The following is a 25,831-nucleotide window of genomic DNA, read 5'->3' on the forward strand; positions in this document are numbered from 1 at the left end:
GATATTGCTTCGACCGCTGAGCGGAATCTCAAGACTCTGCGGCAGGGCAAGGATTCGGTAGAGATTTATGCAGCTGAGTTCAGGAAGTGGGCGGTGTCGGCTAGATGGGGCTCATTCGCACTGTTAGACTGCTTCTTGTCAGGATTATCAGATGCAGTTTCTAGTCTGATGTTAGGCTATCCTGAACCAAAGTCCATTGATGAGGCCATTACACTAGCAGTCAGAGTGGATCGTCGCTTACGATATCAGAGGCAGACTCGGGGCAGGAATAGTGTGATATATGTTTCCTATGCCTCGTCTCCACCTACGTCACCTCCTCCTGAACCCATGCAGATTGGTAGGTCAAAATTGTCTCGGGTCGAGCAGAGTCGCAGGAAAGCCGAGCAGCTCTGTTTGTACTGTGCAGAGGAGGGTCATAAAGGGCAGAACTGTCCCAAGAAGTCGGGAAACACTGCCGCCTAGGAGTAGTCAGAGGTAATACCCTAGGCGTGCAGAATTTATCTCTTCATGATGATCGGTTGCTTCTCCCATGTATAATTTCATGGGAAGGTCAGACAGTTTCTACTGAGGCCTTTCTTGACTCTGGCTCTGCGGCCAATTTTATCGACTACGAATTTGCCAGAAAATTGGGAATTCCTATTCTCCCATTAGATCATAAAGTGTTGGCTACTGCGGTGGATGACTCTCCTCTGCAGAGTAAATACCCTCTGTCTCAGACTCCAGAGTTGGGGGTCACCATAGGGGTTTTACATAGAGAGAGTCTGCAGTTTTTTGTGTTACGGATGGCAACTTCCACGGTTATCCTTGGCCTGCCGTGGTTACGACTTCACGCCCCTCAGATTAATTGGGCCTCTGGTCAGCTAACAAACTGGTCTACCCACTGCCATCATCATTGTTTGGCGAAGGTAACCATGGGTAACACCAGAATTCAGGTGTAAGGATTGCCAGAGCAGTATAAAGAATTTGCTGATGTATTTTGTCCTAAGGCAGCAGATAGACTACTTTCAAATCCTAATTATGGGTGCACAGGTGCTGAATAATATGGATGGAGAATTAATCGATAATAAATGGATCAATATTTTATTATAAAAGTCAAAATTACATGCATAATCCACATGCATTACCCTCAATCACACTGTATCCACACATGCATGGGAGTCATATGGTGTCCATTAAAAAATGTGTAAATTACATATATACTTAGAGACTCCGCAGGGTTTTTCTTTAAAAATACTAAAAGACTGAAAGAGTATCTCTAATCAATCCCACAGTTCCGTGGCTGTTATCAGCTTTCCCTGTATATGTTTATGTCCCAAACAAATTGTTGTCCACAAATATGCACTATATATACTGTTTGGTGGGTTTTGAAAAAAAAAAGGTTGATGTCACCTGACACTGTGGTATTCCTGATGCTTAGTTCGTTTTGAACTCCCGACCTGGGTAGCGGCGAGCTACGCTTTGATCTCTGTGGCTCCACGTAGGTACTGGACGGTGTCACCGGCCGAGTTCTCCTATAGTCTCGTGGGAACTCGCCGGACTCTCCAGTCATACAACTCAGAGCGCTCCTGCGCGGTGACGTCACGTCTTTTCCCAGTGGTATGGAGCTGCGTATTGGTCCGCTCTATTTTGTGTTAAGCTCCGGGTTTTCACCTTGCTGTTTTGCGTTCCACGGCGCTTCCTGGATTGGATGCGTTCCACAGCGCTTCCTGGATTGCAAGAGTTGAAATAAACAGCAGATTTTTTAGCATCAACTTCAGATGTCAGTCAAACCTCCTAGTGCTCGGTACTTCAGCAGTCAATGGGGCGCCCCTACAGACTGACTTTGATTGACATGTTTCGACAATAACTATTGTCTTCCTCAGAATCAGTACTGATTCTGAGGAAGACAATAGTTATTGTCGAAACATGTCAATCAAAGTCAGTCTGTAGGGGCGCCCCATTGACTGCTGAAGTACCGAGCACTAGGAGGTTTGACTGACATCTGAAGTTGATGCTAAAAAATCTGCTGTTTATTTCAACTCTTGCAATCCAGGAAGCGCTGTGGAACGCATCCAATCCAGGAAGCGCCGTGGAACGCAAAACAGCAAGGTGAAAACCCGGAGCTTAACACAAAATAGAGCGGACCAATACGCAGCTCCATACCACTGGGAAAAGACGTGACGTCACCGCGCAGGAGCGCTCTGAGTTGTATGACTGGAGAGTCCGGCGAGTTCCCACGAGACTATAGGAGAACTCGGCCGGTGACACCGTCCAGTACCTACGTGGAGCCACGGAGATCAAAGCGTAGCTCGCCGCTACCCAGGTCGGGAGTTCAAAACGAACTAAGCATCAGGAATACCACAGTGTCAGGTGACATCAACCTTTTTTTTTCAAAACCCACCAAACAGTATATATAGTGCATATTTGTGGACAACAATTTGTTTGGGACATAAACATATACAGGGAAAGCTGATAACAGCCACGGAACTGTGGGATTGATTAGAGATACTCTTTCAGTCTTTTAGTATTTTTAAAGAAAAACCCTGCGGAGTCTCTAAGTATATATGTAATTTACACATTTTTTAATGGACACCATATGACTCCCATGCATGTGTGGATACAGTGTGATTGAGGGTAATGCATGTGGATTATGCATGTAATTTTGACTTTTATAATAAAATATTGATCCATTTATTATCGATTAATTCTCCATCCATATTATTCAGCACCTGCGCACCCATAATTAGGATTTGAAAGTAGTGTTTTTTAAGGTGGGAGGAGGGGGATACCCACCTCATCTGGGAAGCAGCAGGTGGGCAGTATCAGGATCTTTTTAGCTTTATTCAGGCAGCGCCATCTAACTTTTGTTGAGCAGATAGACTGCCTCCTCACCGTCCCTTTGATTGTCCAGTTGACTTAAGATCTGGTTGTATGCCCCCTAGGGGTCATCTATATAACTTGTCCGGGCCAGAGAAATTGGCAATGCAAGAATACATCAAAGAAAATGTAGCCAAGGGTTTTATCCGCCCCTCTCGGTCACCTGCGGGGGCCGGGTTCTTTTTTGGCAAGAAAAAAGATGGGGGCCTACGTCCCTGCATTGACTATCGGGGCGTAAACAAGATCACAGTAAAAAATCGTTACCCCCTGCCTATGATTGATGATTTATTTTCTCAGATCACAAATGCTAAAATTTTCTCGAAATTGGACTTAAGGGGTGCATACAACCTTGTACGTATCAGGGACGGTGATGAGTTGAAGACATTCTTTAATACACCCGATGGGCATTACGAGTATCTGGTGATGCCCTTCGGGTTGTGCAACGCTCCTGCCGTCTTCCAAGAGCTGATTAACGAGGTCTTTAGACCGATTTTGGGCAAATTTGCCTTGCTATATCTCGATGATATACTGATCTTTTCAGCTACTCTTTCAGAGCATCGGAGACATGTCAAGTTCGTGCTGGGAAGACTAAGACAAAATCAATTGTATGCCAAACTGGAAAAGTGTATTTTTGAGGTGACCTCTGTTGCTTTCTTGGGGTATTTAATATCCACCTCGGGCCTATCTATGGATCCTGGGAAGGTCTCTGCAATGCTGGACTGCCCGCAGCCTCTGGGTTTGAAGGCCATCCAGAGATTCCTGGTTTTTTGCAAATTACTACAGGAGATTTATAAAGGAGTACTCTACAGTGGTCGCGCCCCTCACCAGTCTTACCAAGAAGGGGGCTGATACTTACCACTGGTCCGAGGAGGCTCTTATGGCGTTTGACACACTGAAGAAACTGTTTTGTTCTGCACCAATTTTGAGACACGTTGATGTCACCTTCCCTTTTATACTGGAGGTCGATGCCTCAGAGGTGAGGGTGGGGGCTGTGCTGTCTCAGCGTTCTGGTTTGCAGGGTAAGCTTCACCCATGTGCCTACTTCTCTCGTAGGTTTTCCCCAGCAGAGAGAAACTACGATATAGGTAACTGAGAACTCCTGGCCATCAAGTTAGCCTTTGAGGAATGGCGGCATTGGCTAGAGGGAGCAGAACACATTATCATTATTTTATGGTTAACACGGACCATAAAAATTTAGAGTACATAGAAAACGCTAAGAGACTCAGTCCCCGACAGGCCCGGTGGTCACTGTTCTTTTCCAGATTCAATTTTGTAATTACATACACTCCTGGTAGTAAAAACGTTAAGGTTGATGCCTTGTCCAGGTGTTTCGAGCCCGAGACGGCACAGCCCTCAGCACCCGAGACTATTCTGCCTTGGAAGGTGGTTTTGGCAGCCACAGATACCTGGAAGGATTGGGCTGCCACACTGGCCCCATATCAGCAGGATGTTCCTGAAGGAAAGCCTGAGGGAGTGTTGTTTGTGCCCCTGCCTTTTCGCCTACAGCTCTTACAGTTATTTCATTCTCATAAGAATGCTGGTCATCCAGGGGCCACCAGGACACAGGATCTCCTTGCCAGGTGTGCATGGTGGCCATCTTTAGCCACGGACTGTAAGGAGTTTGTGAGAGAGTGTGCTGTGTGTGCTAGGAGTAAACCTTCCCATCAGGCACCAGTGGGAACTTTGCAGCCTTTGCCGGTGCCAAATGAACCGTGGACTCATCTGTCCATGGATTTTGTGGGTGAACTCCCCAGGTCAGAAGGCATGTCTGTCATTTGAGTGGTAGTAGACAGATTCAGCAAGATGGCCCATTTTGTCCCTCTGAAAGGACTCCCCTCAGCCCAGGAGCTGGCTAATCTCTTCATCCAGCACATTTTCCGGCTGCGCGGCATTCCGGAGAATGTGGTGTCAGATAGGGGAGTCCAATTCGTTTCTAAGTTCTGGAGGGCATTTTGTCATCTAATGGGCATGGATCTTTCGTTTTCATCAGGCTACCACCCGCAGACCAATGGCCAGACAGAAAGAGTCAACCAATCCATGGAACAGTTTCTCAGATGTTATGTGGCTGATGCGCAAACCGACTGGGTTAAGTTTTTGCCTTTTGCAGAGTTTGCGCACAACAATCTGAGAAGTTCTTCCTCTGGGTTTTCCCTATTTCAGGTGGTGTCAGGAAGGTCACCTAAGTTTGCTCCTTTGCCAGTGACATCTAGTCCTTTCCCAGCATTAGAGGATTGGCAGGGGGCGTTAAAACAGATTTGGGCTATGGTGAAAACAAATTTGGAGTAGGCATTCAAGTCTCAGAAAAAACAGGCGGACAAAAGGCGGTCTACTGAATGGGACTTTTCACCAGGAGATTTGGTCTGGGTGTCTACGCGACACCTGGCACTGAAACAACTGTCACCCAAATTGGGGCCTAGGTTTGTTGGGCCTTTTCCAGTGACCAAAAAGATTAATGCTGTCACTTATGCTGTAGATCTTCCTACCAGTATGCGAGGTGTAAGATCTTTCCACGTGTCATTGCTCAAGCCGGCAGTACAGGTGGATTCTGCTCCCCCCCCCCTGTGTTGATTGATGATCAACCTGAGTATGAGGTTGAAAAGATTCTGGACTCACGGCTAGTGCAGAACTCCGTGCAGTATCTGGTGCACTGGAAAGGTTATGATGTGGAGGATAGGACTCGGGTGACAGAATGTCGCATGCACGCAGAGGAGTTAAGGAAAGAGTTCCATGACTTACATCCTGGGAAGCCTGGCGGGAAGTGTTCGGAGTCCACTCCTCGGGGGGGGGGGGGGGGTACTGTGAAGGATTGTGGAAAAGCCGCCGCGTGCTCTGACTGCGCGGCAGCTGGTTCCGCGTTCAGCCCGGCGGTTTCTGCGCGGCGACATGTGTCTGATGTGGTTCAGCCTTCCTGTGCACATAGGCTGAGAAATACGCACGCGCGCGCTGAGAGGCAGAAGCTTTATGGGAAGCAGAAAGGGGTCAGCTGACTCTACTGGTCAGCTGATCCCAGAACGAACGGCGGTTGGCTGAAAGGGACTGGGCGGCGCTGATCTGCGCTGCACTATATAGCTGCTTGTCCTTCAGTCTCACGTTGTCTGCCGTTGCGAATGCTTATGTGTTGGCACACAGACCACAGTCAGATCCTACAGTGTGTTAAGAGCCAGGTGGACCTAGGGATTCACACTGAGCTAGATTACTCTTGTGGCTATGTTATGCTTTAGACCAGTTCCAGGGTGTTGTGACTACGGACCTCACACCCATGACTTGGATACTGTGTCAGCTCTATGTTATGCTTTAGACCAGTTCCAGGGTGTTGTGACTACGGACATCACACCCAAGACTAGGATACTGTGTCAGTTCTATGTTATGCTTTAGACCAGTTCCAGGGTGTTGTGACTACGGACTTCACACCCAAGACTAGGATACTGTGTCAGTTCTGTGTTATGCTTTAGACCAGTTCCAGGGTGTTGTGACTACAGACCTCACACCCAAGACTAGGATACTGTGTCAGTTCTATGTTATGCTTTAGACCAGTTCCAGGGTGTTGTGACTACGGACCTCACACCCAAGACTAGGATACTGTGTCAGTTCTATGTTATGCTTTAGACCAGTTCCAGGGTGTTGTGTCTACGGACCTTACACCCAAGACTAGGATACTGTGTCAGTTCTATGTTATGCTTTAGCCCAGTTCCGGGGTGTTGTGACTATGGACCTCACACCCAAGACTAGGATATTGTGTCAGTTCTATGTTATGCTCTAGACTAGTTCCGGGGTGTTGTGATCACGGACCTCACACCCAAGACTAGGGTATTCGGTAGGCTAGTTCCAGGGTGTTGTGATCACGGACCTCACACCCAGAGCTAGGATTGTATTGTATGTGTATTTGCCTTAGCCCGGTTCCAGGGCATAGAGAATAGGCCCTCACACCTAGTTAGGGCCAGTTTGTTCATATTAGCAGCAGGGCTTCCTGCAACCCAGCCTGGGTCCCTCTCCTAGGGAGTCCTCAGGCTACAGGAATATTCCCCACAGTCAGGGGAGTATTCCTCAAGTCACTCAGGCCACCGGGGTCCCTGGTGGTCTATACTCAGAGTTGTACTGTTACACCAAACACTCACATTATACTGGTGTCCAGAGGTTAGACATACCCGGATTATTGGTGATACTGCAGATCATCCATAATCTGGTGTATATCTGCATTGCGGGTGATTCTGCAGATCACCAGTAATCAGATTCTCTCTGCGTGTTGACACCCATCGTTACAAAAGGGAAATCATTTGCCTGGCGGATTTCCAAGAAATAGCACCCCAGATCATCACAGAACCCCGCCATGTTTTATGGTTCGGAGAAGGCAGTCTGGATGAAATGCTTCTTTCGGCTGTCTCCAAACGTACACTCGGCCAGAAATAAGGTAAGCGATGATTCGTCAGAGAAAATCTAATTTTTCCACTGCTCGAGGGACCAATTCTGGTGGTTTCTACACCACTCTTCTCACACGCTTTGAAACATTTGTCATTGAGAGCAGAGGTTTTCTAATTGCAGTTCTTCCGTGGAATCCAGATTTGTGCAGCTCCCAATGAACAGTTTTTGTGGAAACTGGGTTCTGCAGGTGTTCATTCAGCTCTGCAGTGATTTTAGGAGCCGTGGTCTTGCGAGCTTTTGTAACAATTCGATTTAGAGTCCGACGGTCTCTCTCAGACAACTTCGACTTTCGGCCACACCTGTGCTTTGCTGAGGACGTTTTTCCTTCTCTCTCAAAGGCAGTCCTTTCTTTTGAGACAGTACCTCTTGAAATATCCAAGCATTCGGGCAGTTTTTGTTACAGTAGCGCCTGCCATACGAGCACCAACAATTTGGCCTCTTTGAAAGTCTGAGAGATCTGCCATTTTTATAAATTACTAGCTGATTGCCCGGCATTGCCCGGGTATGTATTTGGTTGGTGTTGGCTCCGCCCACTTTTCTAACCCAAACACACAATGACTCAATGGCCTAGTTTGTGAGCTTTGCATTGTTTGGCATCAATAATTTGCATTGAAATGAAACAAATCTGATTGGCTGTGGCTCCACCCTCTTTTCTGATTTTGAACCTGAAAGGTTTTATTAATGTGCTACTTAAATCACCGATATTAAAATATATACAGCACATCAAATCTATCTTAAAATGACATCATTGCTCCAACTAGTCAGCAGCACATTCCTCCACACAGTGCTTTACAGATACATTAATAATTAACACTCTAGAAGTTCCAGACACCTTTGAGAGACAGAATACAATACCTGTATTTCAATACCCAGTTGGTATATTACCATACAAGCCACTGTGACAGAGATCTGAAGACTCAGACCTAGTCACGCATTGTTGTTAAAAAACCTGGTCCATTGAGAAATTAACACATGCACAAATTCTACCTCTGCCAGTGTTTACAGAACAACACATGCTATTGTTTTTGCTGTCTCTACCATGTCTGTTCTATTGTCTCCACTACTTCACATGGGCACACCGGTTTAACCTGGTTCTTTCCCCTACATCAGGGTGTATATAAGACTAACCTGTAAATAAAGATTTCAGATGCATTTTCACCAACTTAAGTGTCGTGATCATTGCATCTCCCAGCTGGAGAGAGGCTACTCACTAAAACCAGGGAGTTGAATCCATAGGTCTGACTGCTGCTAAAGTGATCGTGCAGCCACCTCGGAAGGAATTTTTAACAGATCATTCTTTTGCCATATTGCCGACTTGTCCCTCAAATTTACTGGGGAGGGATTTAATGATAGCTTTAGGCATCTCTCTCCTGCCAAACGGGGGAGGGGGATTCTCTATTGACTGTGTACATACTCTAACTTGTGAGCAAGCACTTGTTCCCAGTTCTCTTGAAGAAATCCCTCAAGAGACATGGGCACAAGATTCATTCGATGTTGGTTTTCTCCCCTGCACACCGTACAAGGCAACTGTTAAGCCACATACGCCTGTGTACTTAAAACAATATCCCATCCAGAAAGCAAAGGAAGAAGCTCTAGCGCCAATGATTGAGGCATTCCTCAAACAGAACGTGCTAAAGTTCACCACCTCTCCATACAACACTCTACATGTCACACTCTGTCCTTCACCTCCTAAAAAAATCTGTCTACACAACACATGACTGCCCAACGGTTGGCGGGATATGATGTTATCCTTACCACCACTCCAGGGCTCAAGGTTCACTACTGTGCACCAACAACTGCACCAATGTTGTTCTTGAACTCTCTCCTAGGATTCAAGGGGCTACAAGATGAGATATCAGAACAACATGAATGTGCAGAACGAATTCACATTGCCACAAGCCCCCGCCCCACCCTACAAAGCGTCCCCTTTCCTGATGCAGACGATGTTTTTGTAGATGGCTCCTGCACACGACCAGATGATCACACATTTCATGCTGGTTATGCAGTTGTACAATTGCCTGATACAGTTCTGGAGGCCATGCCAGCTCCTGTATCATCAGCACAAGCTGCTGAGTTAATCGTACTCACCAGAGCTTGTGAAATCATGGCTAACAAGCGAGTAAATGTGTACACAGACTCTAGATTCGCATTTTCAGTGTGTCACGACTTTGGGGTAATATGGCAGCATAGAGGGTTCACGACAGCGGCAGGTAAACCAATTGCGCATGCACAGCTCATTACAAATCTTCTTGCAGCGATTCAACTCCCAGAAGCCATTGCAGTCATTAAGTGCCAGGCGCACACAACCTCAATGACACTAGTTGCCCAGGGAAACAGGTTAGCAGACAAGCATGCAAAAGCAGCTTCTCATGTCACACTTAATCATGCAACTGAGGTTCTTCTAAATGCCCCGCTGGTACCGCTCACACCTGAAAATAACGTCATGCTGTCCCAACTCCAAGCATTTGCAACACCAGCAGACATTACTTATTGGGAGACCCAAGGGTTGACCAAAGACGCTAACGGTCTATGGTCAAAAGGAGGAGTGGTATGAATTCCTCAAGTAGCAGCCCCTGTTCTTATACTACAAATACATGGTTTAGGCCACAAGGGACTCAAGCAAACAATGGAGGAGGTAAGTAAAAGGTTTTGTGCTAGAAACAATGTCCAAGGTAAAAAAGTAGGCCACCATGAACACTTACTGCCCCCACAAGGGCCATTTCAGGAATTACAAATCGATTTTACACACATGCCAAAGGCAACAAACGGGTGTAAAATTCTTTTGGTAATTGTTGACAGATTCAGCAGATGGCCAGAGGCTTTTGTGGTAAGGAAAGAGGATGCAAAAACTGTAGCAAAGATTTTGTGCAAAGAAATTATTCCCAGGTGGGGTTGTCCGGTCAGAATCAGCTCTGACAATGGAACCCCATTCACTGCAAAGGTAACACAGTCCATAGCTGAACAGTTGGCTATAGATTGGAAGTTCCACATACCATATCACCCCCAGAGTGCAGGTGTTGTTGAAAGAATGAATCGCACACTGAAGGACAAACTGAGGAAGGCAACGGAGGGTACCTACCATAAGTGGGACCAGTACTTACCTGCGATTCTTGCTGAAGTCAGAATGACTCCAGACCCAAGAACCAGGTTATCTCCTTTCGAAATTTTGATGGGGAGACCCTTCCCAACCCCATGGACACCGAGTCCATTAATTCTGATACCTGGAGACTTGCAGCAGATACAAGAGGAATATGTAGCAAAATTGATTGAAAAATTGAATAGTGATTATGGTGATATTTCGCTTTCGTTTCCTTTGCCAACAGGTGCACCGACCCACCCATTCAAACCTGGAGACAGAGTCCTGGTGAAGGCCCTCCATAAGTTGAAGTCGCTGGACCCACCCTACGGACCCCCTGCGACAGTCCAGGCAGTGACCAGAACTGCGGTGCTGACAGACGACTCCCCTGTGTGGATCCACGCATCGAGATTGAAGGAAGCCCCACCTCTGGGTCCCACGCGCGCGGACCAGAGCGAGTGACCAGTATCAGACGAGTTCCAGTTGGATCCAGACGGAAGCATCAGTACAATGCCAATGTACACCTCTACTCCTGGAAGAGTTCCCATTCAAGCAGCAATAGCACTCTGTGCAGCAGGCACAATGCTGGCAACCATGGTCTGGTTGTTTGCAGCATGTTCTCACCACCCTGAGGACCTACCCTCGATATGCCCCTCCTTACCCAAGAAAGTGATAAATGCAAGAGACATTGACGTCTCCACTTTGGAGTTAAAACCAAACTTATTAGATACCAAGGACAACATATGGGCATTCATTGCTATCAACATATTGAACTCTTCAGATTTTTGCCTTTCTGACCACTCAATACAAAGCCATATTAAAACACTAAGTGAGTTAGCAAAGGAAATCAAGGAAGATATCAGTAGCAATTGGTGGGACTGGGGTTTTGGGTGGTTGCCTGGTACTGCATTCATCCAACAGCTGATAATCACCATAGTGGGGGTAATCATGTGTATAATAATTCTATGCTGTTGTGCACAGTGCATTCCTAATCTCATATCCATGTGTAGGGCTTGCATACCCACAGCAACCACACAGGGAACATACTCAGGAGGACGCATGGTGATGTTCTCTGGGTGATCCCGCCCTTTTACAAAAGGTTGGGATCAAAGGTTGGGTTGAAAGGTTTTATTAATGTGCTACTTAAATCACCGATATTAAAATATATACAGCACATCAAATCTATCTTAAAATGACATCATTGCTCCAACTAGTCAGCAGCACATTCCTCCACACAGTGCTTTACAGATACATTAATAATTAACACTCTAGAAGTTCCAGACACCTTTGAGAGACAGAATACAATACCTGTATTTCAATACCCAGTTGGTATATTACCATACAAGCCACTGTGACAGAGATCTGAAGACTCAGACCTAGTCACGCATTGTTGTTAAAAAACCTGGTCCATTGAGAAATTAACACATGCACAAATTCTACCTCTGCCAGTGTTTACAGAACAACACATGCTATTGTTTTTGCTGTCTCTACCATGTCTGTTCTATTGTCTCCACTACTTCACATGGGCACACCGGTTTAACCTGGTTCTTTCCCCTACATCAGGGTGTATATAAGACTAACCTGTAAATAAAGATTTCAGATGCATTTTCACCAACTTAAGTGTCGTGATCATTGCATCTCCCAGCTGGAGAGAGGCTACTCACTAAAACCAGGGAGTTGAATCCATAGGTCTGACTGCTGCTAAAGTGATCGTGCAGCCACCTCGGAAGGAATCAAGCTAACAGAACCCCAGTCACCAAATGACCAACTGTACCAGGTTTTAAGCTTGTGTCCTTAACAGTGCAAGAATGGCAGCAATTGAATATTCCCCTTGAAAAGCAATAAATGAATTTGGATTGGCTTTTGTAGGCTCCACCCTCTTTTATGAATATTAATCCCAGTAACCCAGTGACCAACTGTGCAAAGTTTGAGAACTCTACCGTTAACAGTGTAAGAATGGCTGTAGTTTACATTTTCCCGGTGACATTTCTATTTGTCTCCGCCCACTGATGACCCAGCATTGCCTGGGTATGTATTAGGCTGGTGATGGCTATGCCCACTTTTTTAATAGTAACAGACAATTACTTAATTACTCAGTGACCAAATTTGTGAGCTTTGCAGTCTTGGGCTGTTTGTGTCTCCACCCCTTTTCTGCATTTGAACCCCAGTCACCCAATAAATAACTGTACCCAGTTTGGGGCTTGTGCCATCAACAGTGCAAGAATGGCAGTAATGAAATACTTCCCTTGAAAATCAATAGATTAATTTTGATTGGCTTTTGTAGGCTCCATCCACTTTTATGAATAATAGCTGATGAATCGGCGTTGCCCGGGTATGTATTTGGCTGGTGTTAGCTCCGGCCACTTTTTCTAACCCTAACACACAAATACTCAATGACCAAGTTTGTGAGCTTTGGAGTCTTTGTCATCAAAAATTTGTATATTCCCGGGGGCGTGGCCGGCTATGCAGGAGTGAAGACGCGATCTCCCGCGGCTCCTCCACCTCACCTCTAATCCTGCGGTATCCTGATTCTCCCAGCAGCCCAACTGCCACGCAACCTTGCCCCAGTGACGGCGGATCACCTCAGCTCCCAATTGAGCCCCGACATGCCGAAATCCGCGCAAGCCAGAGCCGAGGAGGCGGCAGAGAAGCTGGCTAAATATGCGCACAGGGCCAGCCAAGATGGCGCCGCTCCGTTCCCAGCCAACCCGCCCGTCATACAAGCTGACACTCTCTCGAGCGACGACACAGACATGGAACAGGAGGGGGAGACAGAACACACAACCTCTCAAACTGTGAGTAGATGCCCCAGCCCCAAGATTCATGAAGGGGAATCCAGCAGGAAAAAAAAGCGGGCACAAACATCTAGTGATGGGGAATCAGACAAGGGGGAGAGGGAGCCATCCAGAGCCGAGCTTCTAGAAGCAATAAGAGCATTACAAGTTAATGTGACAGCCAAACTCGATACAGTACAATCTGACTTATCTCTGGTAAAAGATGATTTGAGAAAACTAAGGGAAAGGCTGCAGCATCAGATAGAAGAATCAGTGACATTGAAGATGCTATAAAACCCATGCAAGCAGCACAGTATACCATGATAAAAACTTCAGCCTCACACGCTCTGAAATTAGATGACCTAGAGAATAGATCAAGGAGATCCAATTTACGGTTTGTGGGATTCCCTGAAAAGTCAGAGGGAACCGCCCCAGAGAACTTTCTAGAACAATGGCTGAAGTCCACCATTCCAAACGTCATACCTCCCAACATTTTAAGTGTCGAAAGTGGGACACTTAGACCACGCCCCCAACCCCCTAGTCACGCCCACTATTTTATGTTATTTTTTTTAATTTATTTTTTATTAAAAAAATGTAATTAATTACTCCCGAAAGGGAGGGTGCCAGTGGGAGGGGGAGGAGGGTGGTGAGGGTGGCCGAGGGGGGGAAAAGAAAACCCGATCGAGGCACCAGCCCGGGGATGCGTATGCGGCATGGATGCCGCATGGACGCTATTAAGCTTCTCCCTCCCTCCCTCCTAATGTGCCCCCAGTGTCCCATTATGTGATTAATTAGGGGGGTTGTCAGTGGAGGGGGGGAGAATGCCCGTCACCGTGGGTGGGGAGGAGGGTGCCACTTTTAGGTGGGGGGGGCGCCTGGGCAGAGAATGGAGGCGGAAAAACTGATCGAGGCTCCAGCCGCGGTACTGAGGGATGCGGGAGCCCGGCTTCAATACTTCCTCCCTCCCTCCCTCTGTGAATGCCCCCTAATGTATGTCCGTGTGCCCCCCTCTCCTCCCCTCCCTATAGGCAGAGTGAGCGCAGCGGAGCGGGCAGTCGGGTCCTCTTACCGCTGGCTGATGCACGCGTACTGTCTCTGGCATCCGACCTCCATGTGCTTCCTGTGACGTCATAGTAAACAGGAAGCACATGGAAGTCCGATGCCAGAGACAGTACGCGTGCATCAGCCAGCGGTAAGAGGACCCGACTGCCCGCTCCGCTGCGCTCACTCTGCCTATAGGGAGGGGAGGAGAGGGGGGCACACGGACATACATTAGGGGGCATTCACAGAGGGAGGGAGGGAGGAAGTATTGAAGCCGGGCTCCCGCATCCCTCAGTACCGCGGCTGGAGCCTCGATCAGTTTTTCCGCCTCTATTCTCTGCCAGCCGTCGGGATTCGAGAGGGGGGGCCCGGGATAGCGGGAGGGCCCCCCCAAATCGGGAGAATCCCGACGAAAACGGGACGGTTGGGGGGTATGCAAACTTAGTTCTCACACACTCCTTTTCAATAGAAAGGGCGCACAGAATCCCAGGTGGGAACCCAACACCAGGCAAACCCCTGAGACCTATGATTGCTAAATTGCTAAATTACAGAGACAAAACCGAGATTCTGCAGAAAGCCAGGCTGGCTCCTCAAATGGAATATAACGGCAAAAAAATCTCCATCTATCAAGATTTCTCTGCTGAAATACAAAAACTCAGGGCCACATTCCAAGCTGTTAAAGCAGGCCTCAGGGACAAACAGATTAATTACAGTATGCTTTTTCCAGCCAAGCTGAAGATCCTGTTTAAAGGCAAAGCACTCTTCTTTACAACTTCTGCTGAAGCAGCTGCTTGGATGGAGGAACAGGATATTCCAATTCCAATCATCTCCAACAAGCCAAAACGCTGAACAGTAATGCAGCAACCTATCTACTTATATACACTGATTTACAGGTCTGGAATTTAGGTCCTTGGAAAATTTGACACTGGATCAATACACCAGCCCACTAGATCCTTTTTTTTTTCTCATGCTCCAATGTTCATAGCATAGATGTGTGCTGGTTTTCCTTAAATTACAAACTAACTGTGTAATAATTCAAATCAGTTTACTGACTCTCTTCCCCAACCAATAACAGCATACCAAGATAACTTTCCTCCTGGGATGACTTCCCTATTTTGTTTTTTTTCCACAGGTTCCCACTTTCAACTTTCAATTGAATATAAGTTTATCAGCACCATATAACCATTTGTAATACAACAGCGACACCTACTGGCATGCTTTTGAATTAATGGTTTAAATGTTTTTCTCAGCTGCTTTCTCATACTCCAAATGGTTCTCTGATTTCAAATATCCAACCGCATACTACCTCTTGCTGTATTGGACACCGGATAACATAATAATCTTTAACTATCTACACAGAATAATCTCTTTTAGTTAACTATTATGGTAGCAGGCTGAAATGTTACATTGACACTTATATGTTTTTATCCATGTATGTTGTTATTCTAGCAATATATGCTCCCCTCCCCCCTGTACCCTCCTCCCCTCAACCTCCCCCCCCCCCTTAACCTGAGACTGCTAAGACACTAATGTCATTGAGTTTGTTTTCTCTAAACATGAAGGTACTATTCTATCTCAAATAATGGGAGAAAAACATTTTTTCTGATGGTGAGTTGGACATAGTCGACCCTTTGTTGCTTACTCCTTTCGTTAGTTTAGGGCACAAGACTCTCTGTAGTTGCAACAGGGAGTAGGGTGTTTGAGTTTGTTTTAGGTAGGTAATCTCGTAATGACGAGACGTCCTCCTAGGGATTTTTGGTTATTTTTCTCTTCCCTTTTCTTTTTCCCTTTTCTTCTTTTACTCCATTCCAGCAAAATGTGATAGACAACTTTTGTCTCACAGTGTCATTAGAGAAGGAATAATAGTGAATAACCCATTCTTTAAGACATATGAAACAATATATCTATGGCTCTGATTCCAATACTGTCGTGGAACGTCAGGGGAATGAATAATCCTATTAAACGTAAACTAGTGTTCAACCATATCCGTAAATTAGCCCCACAAATAATCTGCCTGCAAGAAACCCACCTATTAGGAGCCAGAGCATTTCTCCTTAAAAAACCCTGGGTAGCCAAATATTACTTGGCACACTATTCTTCCTACTCGAGGGGCACGGCCATTTTGGTCACTAGAACATTCCAGGGTAGTGTCTCGGAGGTCAGGGTGGATCCCAAGGGAAATTTCGTAATAATTAAATGCCTAATAGAAGGGCGCTCATTTATATTTGCATCCATATATATAGCCACCTCCTTTTGACATATCTGTATTATCAGCACTGATGTCCAAGACACATTCCCTGCTAGACGGTCCATTAATCATAATCGGAGATTTTAATGCAGTTCTAGACCCAGACATAGATAGACTAAAAACAGGGGGGAGATCCTTTCCAACATTACTAAACTGGCTAGACACATACAATTTACAGGACATATGGAGATGGAAATTCCCTGACTCTAAAGTATTTTCCTGTTTCTCAGACCCATATAAAACTATGTCTAGAATTGATATGTGCCTAGGCTCCTCAGATACCCTACCACTAATAGACTCTATTAACTATTTACCACATGGTATATCAGATCATTTCCCCCTGCTTTGCAAACTACGGCTCCCTACCCTGACCTCCCAAACATTGTGGCGAATGAATCCATGTTGGCTAGAAGACGAGATGGTTCTTCAGGAATGTCAGAGGGGTATGGATGACTTCTGGCGCATTAACACAGGGACAGCTGGGGAGAACATATGCTGGGATGCAGGCAAGGCGGTGCTTAGAGGCCACTTTCGTGCATCTCTCTCACGAATTAGACAAAACGAAACCGCATCGCAGGAATATCATGAAGAAGCCACCAATGACGCCCAAACCGCTTTAATTAATAACCCCTCGGATGACAACTATACCAGATGGCAAATAGCCCGCAGAAAGCTTGAATTAATCAATTTACAAAGAACCAAACGCAAGGACATCATTCAGTCTCAGCGGTATTTTGAATATGGGAATAAGTGTAGCAAATTGCTAACATGTCTATTAAAATCTACGTCAGAGTCTATGGCAATTCCCAACATCAAGTCCCCCGCTGGCACTGTATGTAATAAATCTCCTGACATTGCTCATGCCTTCACTAATTTCTATACAGACCTATACTCCACTAAAGTTGGAAATATAGACACAGAAATCGAGGTGTTTCTTCGAGATCTGGATCTGCCAACTCTATCAGAAGAGGCAATTAAAACCCTTGATGCTCCCATAACACCCCAGGAAATAAGTATAACCATCTCCTCCTTTAAACATAACAAAGCCCCAGGCCCGGATGGTATACCTATCGAATGGTATGCAAAAAATAAGTCCTCTATAATTCCCCACCTAGTATCTTTATTTCAACACATATATGACACTGGCTCTCTCCCTGATACTATGTATGAAGCTTTAATTACGTTAATTCTTAAACCTAACAAAGACCCCACCTCGTGTGATTCATATCGTCCAATATCACTTATTAACACTGATATAAAAATTCTCACTAAAATTCTGGCCTCTAGACTCAATAACTGCATTACCTCCATTATACACCAAGACCAAACGGGCTTTATCCCCAATCGCTCTACCAGGCTTAATATAAGGAGACTTTTTTCAAACTTACAATTTCCACACAAAAATTCTGGTTCAAGAGTAATCTTATCACTCGACGCTAATAAAGCGCTTGACTCAATCGAATGGATATATGTAAGAGCAGTTCTCAAAGCCTTCGGCTTTGGTCCAGTCTTTCAAAATTGGTTCCAGATTTTATATAACAAACCAAAAGCCAAGATAAGAATTAACTCTTTGATTTCCCCTCTTTTTTCTATTTCTAGAGGTACGAGGCAGGGATGCCCACTTTCACCTCTTCTTTTTGCCATTGCTATTGAACCCCTTGCCCAAGCTATCCGTCACAGCCCTTTAATTCAAGGCCTCAAAATACACAATGTTGAAGAACGCATCTCCCTATATGCCGATGACATGCTGGTATATTTGGCAGATCCAGGTCCCTCTTTAGAGGCCACTTTAAATATATATAATGCCTTTTATAAAATATCGGGACTCTCTATCAATTGGTCCAAATCAATCTTATTTCCTCTGGATACCTTTGACCACCAGAGAATTTCCAAACTCTCTCAACTACAGGTAGTGGAGGAATTTAAATACCTAGGAATATGGGTAAGACGCCATCTAAAATCCTTCATAGAGACAAATCTCGACCCTGTTATGACACAGGTTGAATTAAAACTACGAAAGTGGGCCTCTTTGCCCCTAAATCTAGCTGGTAGAATATGTATTATTAAAATGGTAATAGCCCCCAAAATACTATATATTATGCAGATGTCCCCAGTTTGGATCCAACAATCCTTTTTTAAACGTATCAACTCTATGATACTTTCATTCATTTGGTCCGGCTCCCCAACGCGCATATCATTAGCTACACTCCAACTCCCCCCAGCTTTAGAAGGCCTGGCCTTACCTAATTTTATGCTATATCACATGGCGGCACAACTAATTCCCATTCAAAGTTGGCTGAGTGATGACAGATCAAATTCCAGCTTAGCGGTGGAAGCGGACATTGCAGGCTCCTATGAATCATTATGCGGTGCGGTCTATCGATATAAAGTCTCTGGAGGTCTAGAGGGAACATCCCTCATTTGTAACACCATACGAATGTACAAAAAAGCGCGAAAACTACTAGATGAACCCCTGAGATATGTCTCCCTTAGTTCTCCCTTATGGGGCAACCCCAAGCTCCCTGAATTACATACACTGCCTGATATTATCTTCTGGCATACACATAATGTCAAGTATATATCCCAACTGCATGACAGTGGCACTTTTAAAGACTTTAATACTCTACGCTTAGAATTTGGTCTACCCAAACATGCTCTATTTCGGTATTTTCAATTACGACACGCCTTAAAAGCACAAATTGGGCTAACAGGGGTAACCCTTGAACCCTCGGAACTAGAAAAACTTCTCCTCAAAAAAGATCACACAAAACAACTATCCACCTTATCCAATTTTTTAAGCACCCACGGAAATAACAGGAGAATCCTGGTTTCGAGAAACCGATGGTCGGCTATCGATCCAAATTTATCCCAAGAGAAATGGTCAGAACATGCGGAAGGCTTTAATAAGAATATCATTGCCTCATATGACAAAATTACAAATATTAAATGGTTTCACCAAGTTTACTATACACCACTAAGATTAGCTAAAATGAGTTCCTCTTATGATGATTGTTGCTTTAAGTGCAAAGCCCCCCACGCTGACTTCCTCCACTGCGTATGGAGCTGTCCTTTAGTCAATAACTACTGGAAATCTGTCATACATTTTCTACGAGATACTCTACAACTACCGGTGATGCTAGATATACAGCTGTGCTTGTTAGGGATCCTGGGAGACATACCCTGTAGCAAATATCAGTCTATCCTAGTTAAAATTCTTCTATATTATGCCAGAAAAGCTGTAGCCTTAAAATGGAAACTACCTACAATTCCCTCAATAAGAGACTGGAAAAAACTGGTAAATTCAGCGCTCCCACTTTACAAAATCACCTACCAGTCACGAAACCAATTCAAAAAATTCGATAAAATCTGGTATAGATGGGTAGATGCTACGGAAACTACAATCCCTAATCTCGATATAAGCGTAGCTGTTCAAGACCTACAATGGGTTTAAAAAAGATGTTTGCAGACACATTTATGGGCATCAATGCCACCTTCACCACAACGAATGTCAATAATACATGCACCCTGTGAGAAATCAAAGTTTGTCTAAAATATTAATGTTTATGACCAACTGCTGATTATAATCAAATCATTGATCTGTGCCAATATTCGTATGTACGCTGGAATGTTTTTCTTTTTTTCTTTCTCTATTTTATGTTTTTATTGTACTGCTTTAAAAAAAAACAATAAAAATTCTCTGTTAAAAATAAATAAATTGTATATTCCCATAGAAATTGAGCAAATCAGATTGGCTGTTTGTGGCTCTGCATTTGAACCCCAGTCACCCAATGACCAACTGTAGCAGGTTTGAGGCATCTGCTATTAATAGAGCAAAAATGGAAGCAATTTAAATATTCCCCTTGAAAATAAACAGGTGAATTTTGATTGGCTATTATAGGCTCCACCCACTTCCCATAATATTAATCTCAGTCACCCAGTGACCATCTGGGCAAAGTTTGAGAACCCTTGCCATTAACAGTGTAAGAATGGCTGCAGTTTATATTTTCCTATTGAAATTTGTTTTTGGCTCTGCCCAATTTTTGTAACCTTGACACACAGTCACTCAATGACCAAGTTTGTGAGCTCTGGGGTCCTTGGCATCATTAATTTGTAATTTACCAGTGAGATGAAACAAATCTGATTGGCTGTTTGTAGCTCCACCCCTTTTCTGAATTTGAACCCCAGTGACCCAATGACCAACTGTACCAGGTTTGAGGCTTGTGCCATTAGCAGTGCAAGAATGGCAGCAATTTAAATATTCCCCTTGAAAATCAACAGGTGAATTTTGATTTTCTTTTTAGGCTCCACCCACTTTTTTGAATATTAATCCCGGAAAATCCCAGTGACCAAGTTTTAAGCTTTTGGGTTTCTGCCATCAAAATTGTGTGAATGGAAGCAGTTTATCCAGTAAAGTAATCTGATTGGCTGTTTGTGGCTCCACCCCTTTAGTGCATTTGAACCCCAGCCACTTCATTACCGACTGTAGCTGGTTTGAGGCTTCTGCCATTATTAGTGTAAGAGTGGCAGCAGTTTCAATATTTCCCTTAAAAATCAATAGGTGAATTTTGATTGGCTGTTGTAGGTTTCACCCACTTTCCTGAATATTAATCCCATTCATCCATTGACCAACTGTGTCACGTTTGAGAACCCTGCCAATAACAGAATGGCTGAAATCAATCTAACAAATCTGATTAGCTGTTTGTGGCTCCATCCCTTAAGTGAATTTGGACCCCAGTCACCTATCAGCTAAGAGGCCTCTGCCATTAACAGTGTAAGAATGGTAGCAATGTAAATATTCCCCTTGAAAATCAATAGGTGAAATTTGATTGGCTGTTGGCTCCACCCACATTTCTGAATATTAATCCCAGTGGCCCACTGTGTCAAGTTTGGGAACCCCGCCATTAACAGTGTAAAAATGGCTGCAGTTTATATTTTCCCCTGGAATAAAATATAGTTGTTGGCTCTGCCCACTTTTTCTAACCTTAACATACAGTCACTCAATGATCAAGTTTATGAGCTTTGGGCTTTTGGTATCAATTATTTGTGTATTCCCATTGAAATTAAATAAATCTGATTGGCTGTTTGTGGCTCCGCCCCCTTTCTGAATTTGAACCCCAGTCACCCAGTGACTAACAGTACCAGGTTTGAAGCATCTGCCATTAACAGTGTAAGAATGGCAGCAATGTAAATATTCCCTTTGAAAATCAACAGGTGAATTTTAATTGGCTGTTGTAGGCTCCACCCACTCTCTTGAATATTCATCCTATTCACCCATTGACCAACTGTGCAAAGTTTGAGACCCCTGCCAGAAACAGTGTAAGAATGGCTGCAGTTTATATTTTCCTAGTGAACTTTATTTTTGGCTCCGCCCACTTTTTGTAACCTTGACACACAGTCACTCAATGACCAAGTTTGTGAGCTTTCAGGTTCCTGGCATCAAAAATGTGTGAATGGAAGCAGTTTATCCAGCAAGGAAATCTGATTGGCTGTTTGTGGCCCCGCCCCTTTAGTGAATTTGGACCCCAGTCACCCAATGACCAACTGTACCAGGTTTGAAGCCTCTGCCGCTAACAGTGTAAGCATGGCAGCAGTTTTAATATTCCCCTTGAAAATCAATAGGTGAATTTTGATTGGCTGTTGTAGGCTCCACCCACTTTCTTGAATCTTAATCACATTCACCCAGTGACGAACTGTGGCAAGTATGAGAACCCAGTCTAAGAATGGCATTTACATGTTTCCATTTAAAATGAATGGCTGAAATTTGATTGGCTGTGTTATGCTCCTCCCACTTTTCCTGGATTTGTAACCTCAGTCACCAAGTGACCAACTGTGCCAAGTGTGGGGACTCTGGCTTGATTACTGTGAGAATGGCAGCCTGTAACGATCGGTGTCAGCTCGCAGAGAGAATCTGATTATTGGTGATCTGCAGTATCACCAAGAATACAGATCTATACCTGGTTATGGATGATCTGCAGAATCACCAACAATACAGATATAGTGCTAACCTCTGGACACCTCTTAAAGTATATAGTGAGTGTTTGGTGTAACAGTATAACTTTGAGTAACCCACCTGAAGAGCAGGTGGCCCTAGGCAGTACAGGAAGTACTGCTATAGAGAGTACAGAAACCTTCCAGCAGCTTGAGACTCTCCAAGGGGTGGAATCAGGCTGAAGGTAGGAAGGACCAGAGAGTGAGTGACACCTGGAGGTGGATGTCACTGACAGATCTGGAGACTATCTCTTAAGTGGAGAGAGATAGCTCTCGAGGTCGGACAAGCCAGGTCGGCAACACACGGACAGACAAAGTACAAAAGACAGAAGGCTGATTCGGTATCCAGGGCAGGCAGGGTTTGGCAACGGTATATCAGATATGGGTGGTACCGATTCAGAGAGCAGAGGGATAGTCAGGAAAGTAACAGGTCATAACAAATATCAAACAATGCCTAGTCTTGGGTGTGAGATCCGTGGTCTCTACACCCTGGAACTAGTCTGATGTATAACAGAATGATAACACAAGTTCCCTAGTCTTGGGTGTGAGGTCTGTGGTCTCTACACCCTGAAACTAGTCTGAAGTATAACAGAATAAACACAAGTAATCTGGCTCAGTGTGAATTCCCAGGTCCTCCTGGTTCAAACACACTGTAGGATCTGACTAAGGTCTGAGTGCTTCCACGTAGTGATCGCAATGGCAGACAATTTGAGAGTGGCCAGCAGTAACCATATATAGAGCAGTGCTCACTGGCGCCGCCCTAAAATGATCAACCAATGGTTACCAGCTCTGAGGTCAGCTGACCAGCCTGGTCAGCTGATCCCCCCTTGGCCATCATAAAAGTTCTGCTTTTCAGCGCGCGCGCGTGTATTCCTAAACCTATGTGAACTAACAGGCTCAGCCACCCCGGCTGCACGCTGCTGCGTGCAAACCGCCACGCTGGACGCGGAACCAGCCGCCTCGCTATCAATACATGCGACAGCTTTTCCGCGTTCTGCCATGTCACTAGATGCACGCTTCCGCGTGCAGACCGCCGCATTGGACGCGGAATCAGCCACCTTGCTGCTAGTACACGCGGCGGCTTTTCCGCGTTTTCTCACACAGCCTTTTACATTTTTTCCATTGACTTGAATGGGTGAAATCTGATTGGCTGTTTGTAGCTCCGCCCAGGTGTGCAGGGGTGCCGCGAGACCCCCAGAACATATCATCCCAGGTAGTAAGGGATCTGTGGTCTCTACACCCTGAAACTAGTCTGAAGTATAACAGAATAAACACAAGTAATCTGGCTCAGTGTGAATTCCCAGGTCCTCCTGGTTCAAGTTTAGTTCAAATCGGTCGAGCTGTTTTCGCGTGATCGCGGCACACACACATACATACACACATACATACATGCACACACATATACATACATACATACGATTTTATATATATAGATAACCAACTTTTGTTTAAATATCTGTAAAAAACTATTATTTTCATTAAACATCAAATGACAAAAATAATAAAAATTAACATATGTCAAGTTTTGATTGCTTAAAACATGTTCAAAGATTATGATGCCAAAAGGTGTTTCCATTATTTTGTCCAGCCCCTGTATTGGTGTGCAAGATCTGTCCCCTGGAGTTTAAAGGGAATTGCGTTGAATCTCTTCACATAAGGATCCGCACCATTCAGTTAAAGCCACTTTATTTAATCTTCTTAAAATCACATTAAAGCATCAAATGTACCAGATCTACCATGACAACTCCTTTCAAATCTGGTGATGCTTCTTCAAGTCATTAGACACAAAAGCACAACTGCTTGCAGTTTTTGAAAGGGACAGTTGAAGCTATGTAATCAGTTCCTACCCGTTTTGATTAACTCAGTTTCTAGCTGCATACAATGTGCACGTAAACTGGAATTATAGACATCTTATTGCCTATCTCTGTACTTCACACATCACACCAAAGCTGTATCATTCACAAGGCCACCCAAGGCAGGTGCCTAGAGCCTAATCCGTGTTCAGGGGCCTGGCTGGCAACCAGAGCCGGGACAAGGTCCTCCAGCACCCAAGACTGAGACACCAAAGGGTGCCCTCCATCACCCCTACCACAGTCTTTACACTCTGGTTGCTATTTGATTACTAGAAAACCCAACCCCCCCCCCCCCCCCTGCCCCACCACCACCTTAATCTCTAGTAATCTGGCTTGCAGTCACTGCCATGTATCCCCTTTTCTTATTTCTCTCTGCTTCAGACACAATAGGGTATTGATAGCTGAATGAGTTGTGCGCCGCCTCCTACACTGCGCCCTGAGGATGGAGCCTCTCTCGCCTCTGCCTCGGCCCTGGCAACTTTTATGAACCCTATTCCCCTTCTTACCTAATCAAAGAAAGGTAAATCCACAATATCCAGGCAAGTCTCTCGCTTTTGACAACTACAATCACGTTAGTAAAATATTGAGTTTAGAGCGCAGCTTGGTGGACAGCCAGGCTATGTTTGTTATTGCCAAGTGCTCTGTATAGGACAAGCCATGCCAACTACACTACTGCAGTAAATCACTAAGACTGTTTATTTGTTGTTTGGGTGCTGTCCTAACGCTGATAGGTGTTGCTCTTTGCTCTTGTTCAGTATGATGTTATTGCGTTTCTTTTATGCTGACGTTATTGTCTGTGTTTTTCAAACAAACAAAAATTATATTGTACTGCATTATAGCTATGAAGTGATAACAACAATACCAATAACATTTCTTTAGCACTTTTCTCCCATAGGACTCATGATGTAAAATGAAATCCATATTACCTAATATTTCTTACATCTGTCATGTATGAACTGTTTATCTACTCTAGGTGATGCTTTTATACCTGTGCTTCAGCTGTGTGTGTTATGGTTACAGGAAAATCAATAAAATATATTTGACCACCAATTATTGTCATCTGCAGAGTCGAGCTTCTGTTTCAGCAAAAACTGGGACCTCGAGTTGCACAAAGAAGCCATTCAGGATGATAGAATGTATCTGTGACCTAAGAGTAAGGGCTGGGATCCCGGCACTTTGCGATCAGCTGCGGTCAGAAAAGCGCTGCAGCAGTAGAACCCTGGGAAGGTGATTCCACAGCTGCTGCCTGCACCATTTTTGCCGCAATCCCAGAGCAATTGTATTCAAGGAAATTTGGGGAAAATTTGCCATCCGATTTGGAGATATTATAGCAATTACTTAAAGGACCTCTGTTGCGAAAATCTTAAAATTTTAAATCGATGTAAACATATACAGATAAGAAGTACAGTACTTTTCTTCCAGAGTAAAATGAACTATAAATTACTTTTCTCTTATGTTGCTGTCACTTACAGTAAGTAGTAGAAAACTGACAGAACCGACACGTTTTGGACTAGCTCATCTCCTCATGGGTTTTCTTTATTTTGAAAAGCACTTAGTTAATGGCAGTTGCTCCGCC

General features: G+C 44.7%; 2 long non-coding RNA genes across 2 annotated transcripts in view; one reads left to right on the plus strand and one right to left on the minus strand.

Annotated features, from left to right (window-relative positions):
- Window positions 1-11,244, plus strand: part of LOC137541508 (uncharacterized) — a 198,080-nt gene extending 186,836 nt beyond the window's left edge. Inside the window, exon 4 of the long non-coding RNA XR_011025182.1 lies at window positions 10,599-11,244. This is a non-coding gene — a long non-coding RNA (uncharacterized lncRNA). The remainder of the gene's footprint in view (window positions 1-10,598) is intronic.
- Window positions 1-25,831, minus strand: part of LOC137541510 (uncharacterized) — a 69,149-nt gene that overhangs the window by 12,357 nt on the left and 30,961 nt on the right. The gene's annotated exons all lie outside the window — the stretch shown is intronic.

This window comes from Hyperolius riggenbachi, chromosome 12 (genome assembly GCF_040937935.1).
Source record: "Hyperolius riggenbachi isolate aHypRig1 chromosome 12, aHypRig1.pri, whole genome shotgun sequence".
NCBI classification, from domain to species: Eukaryota; Metazoa; Chordata; class Amphibia; order Anura; family Hyperoliidae; genus Hyperolius; species Hyperolius riggenbachi.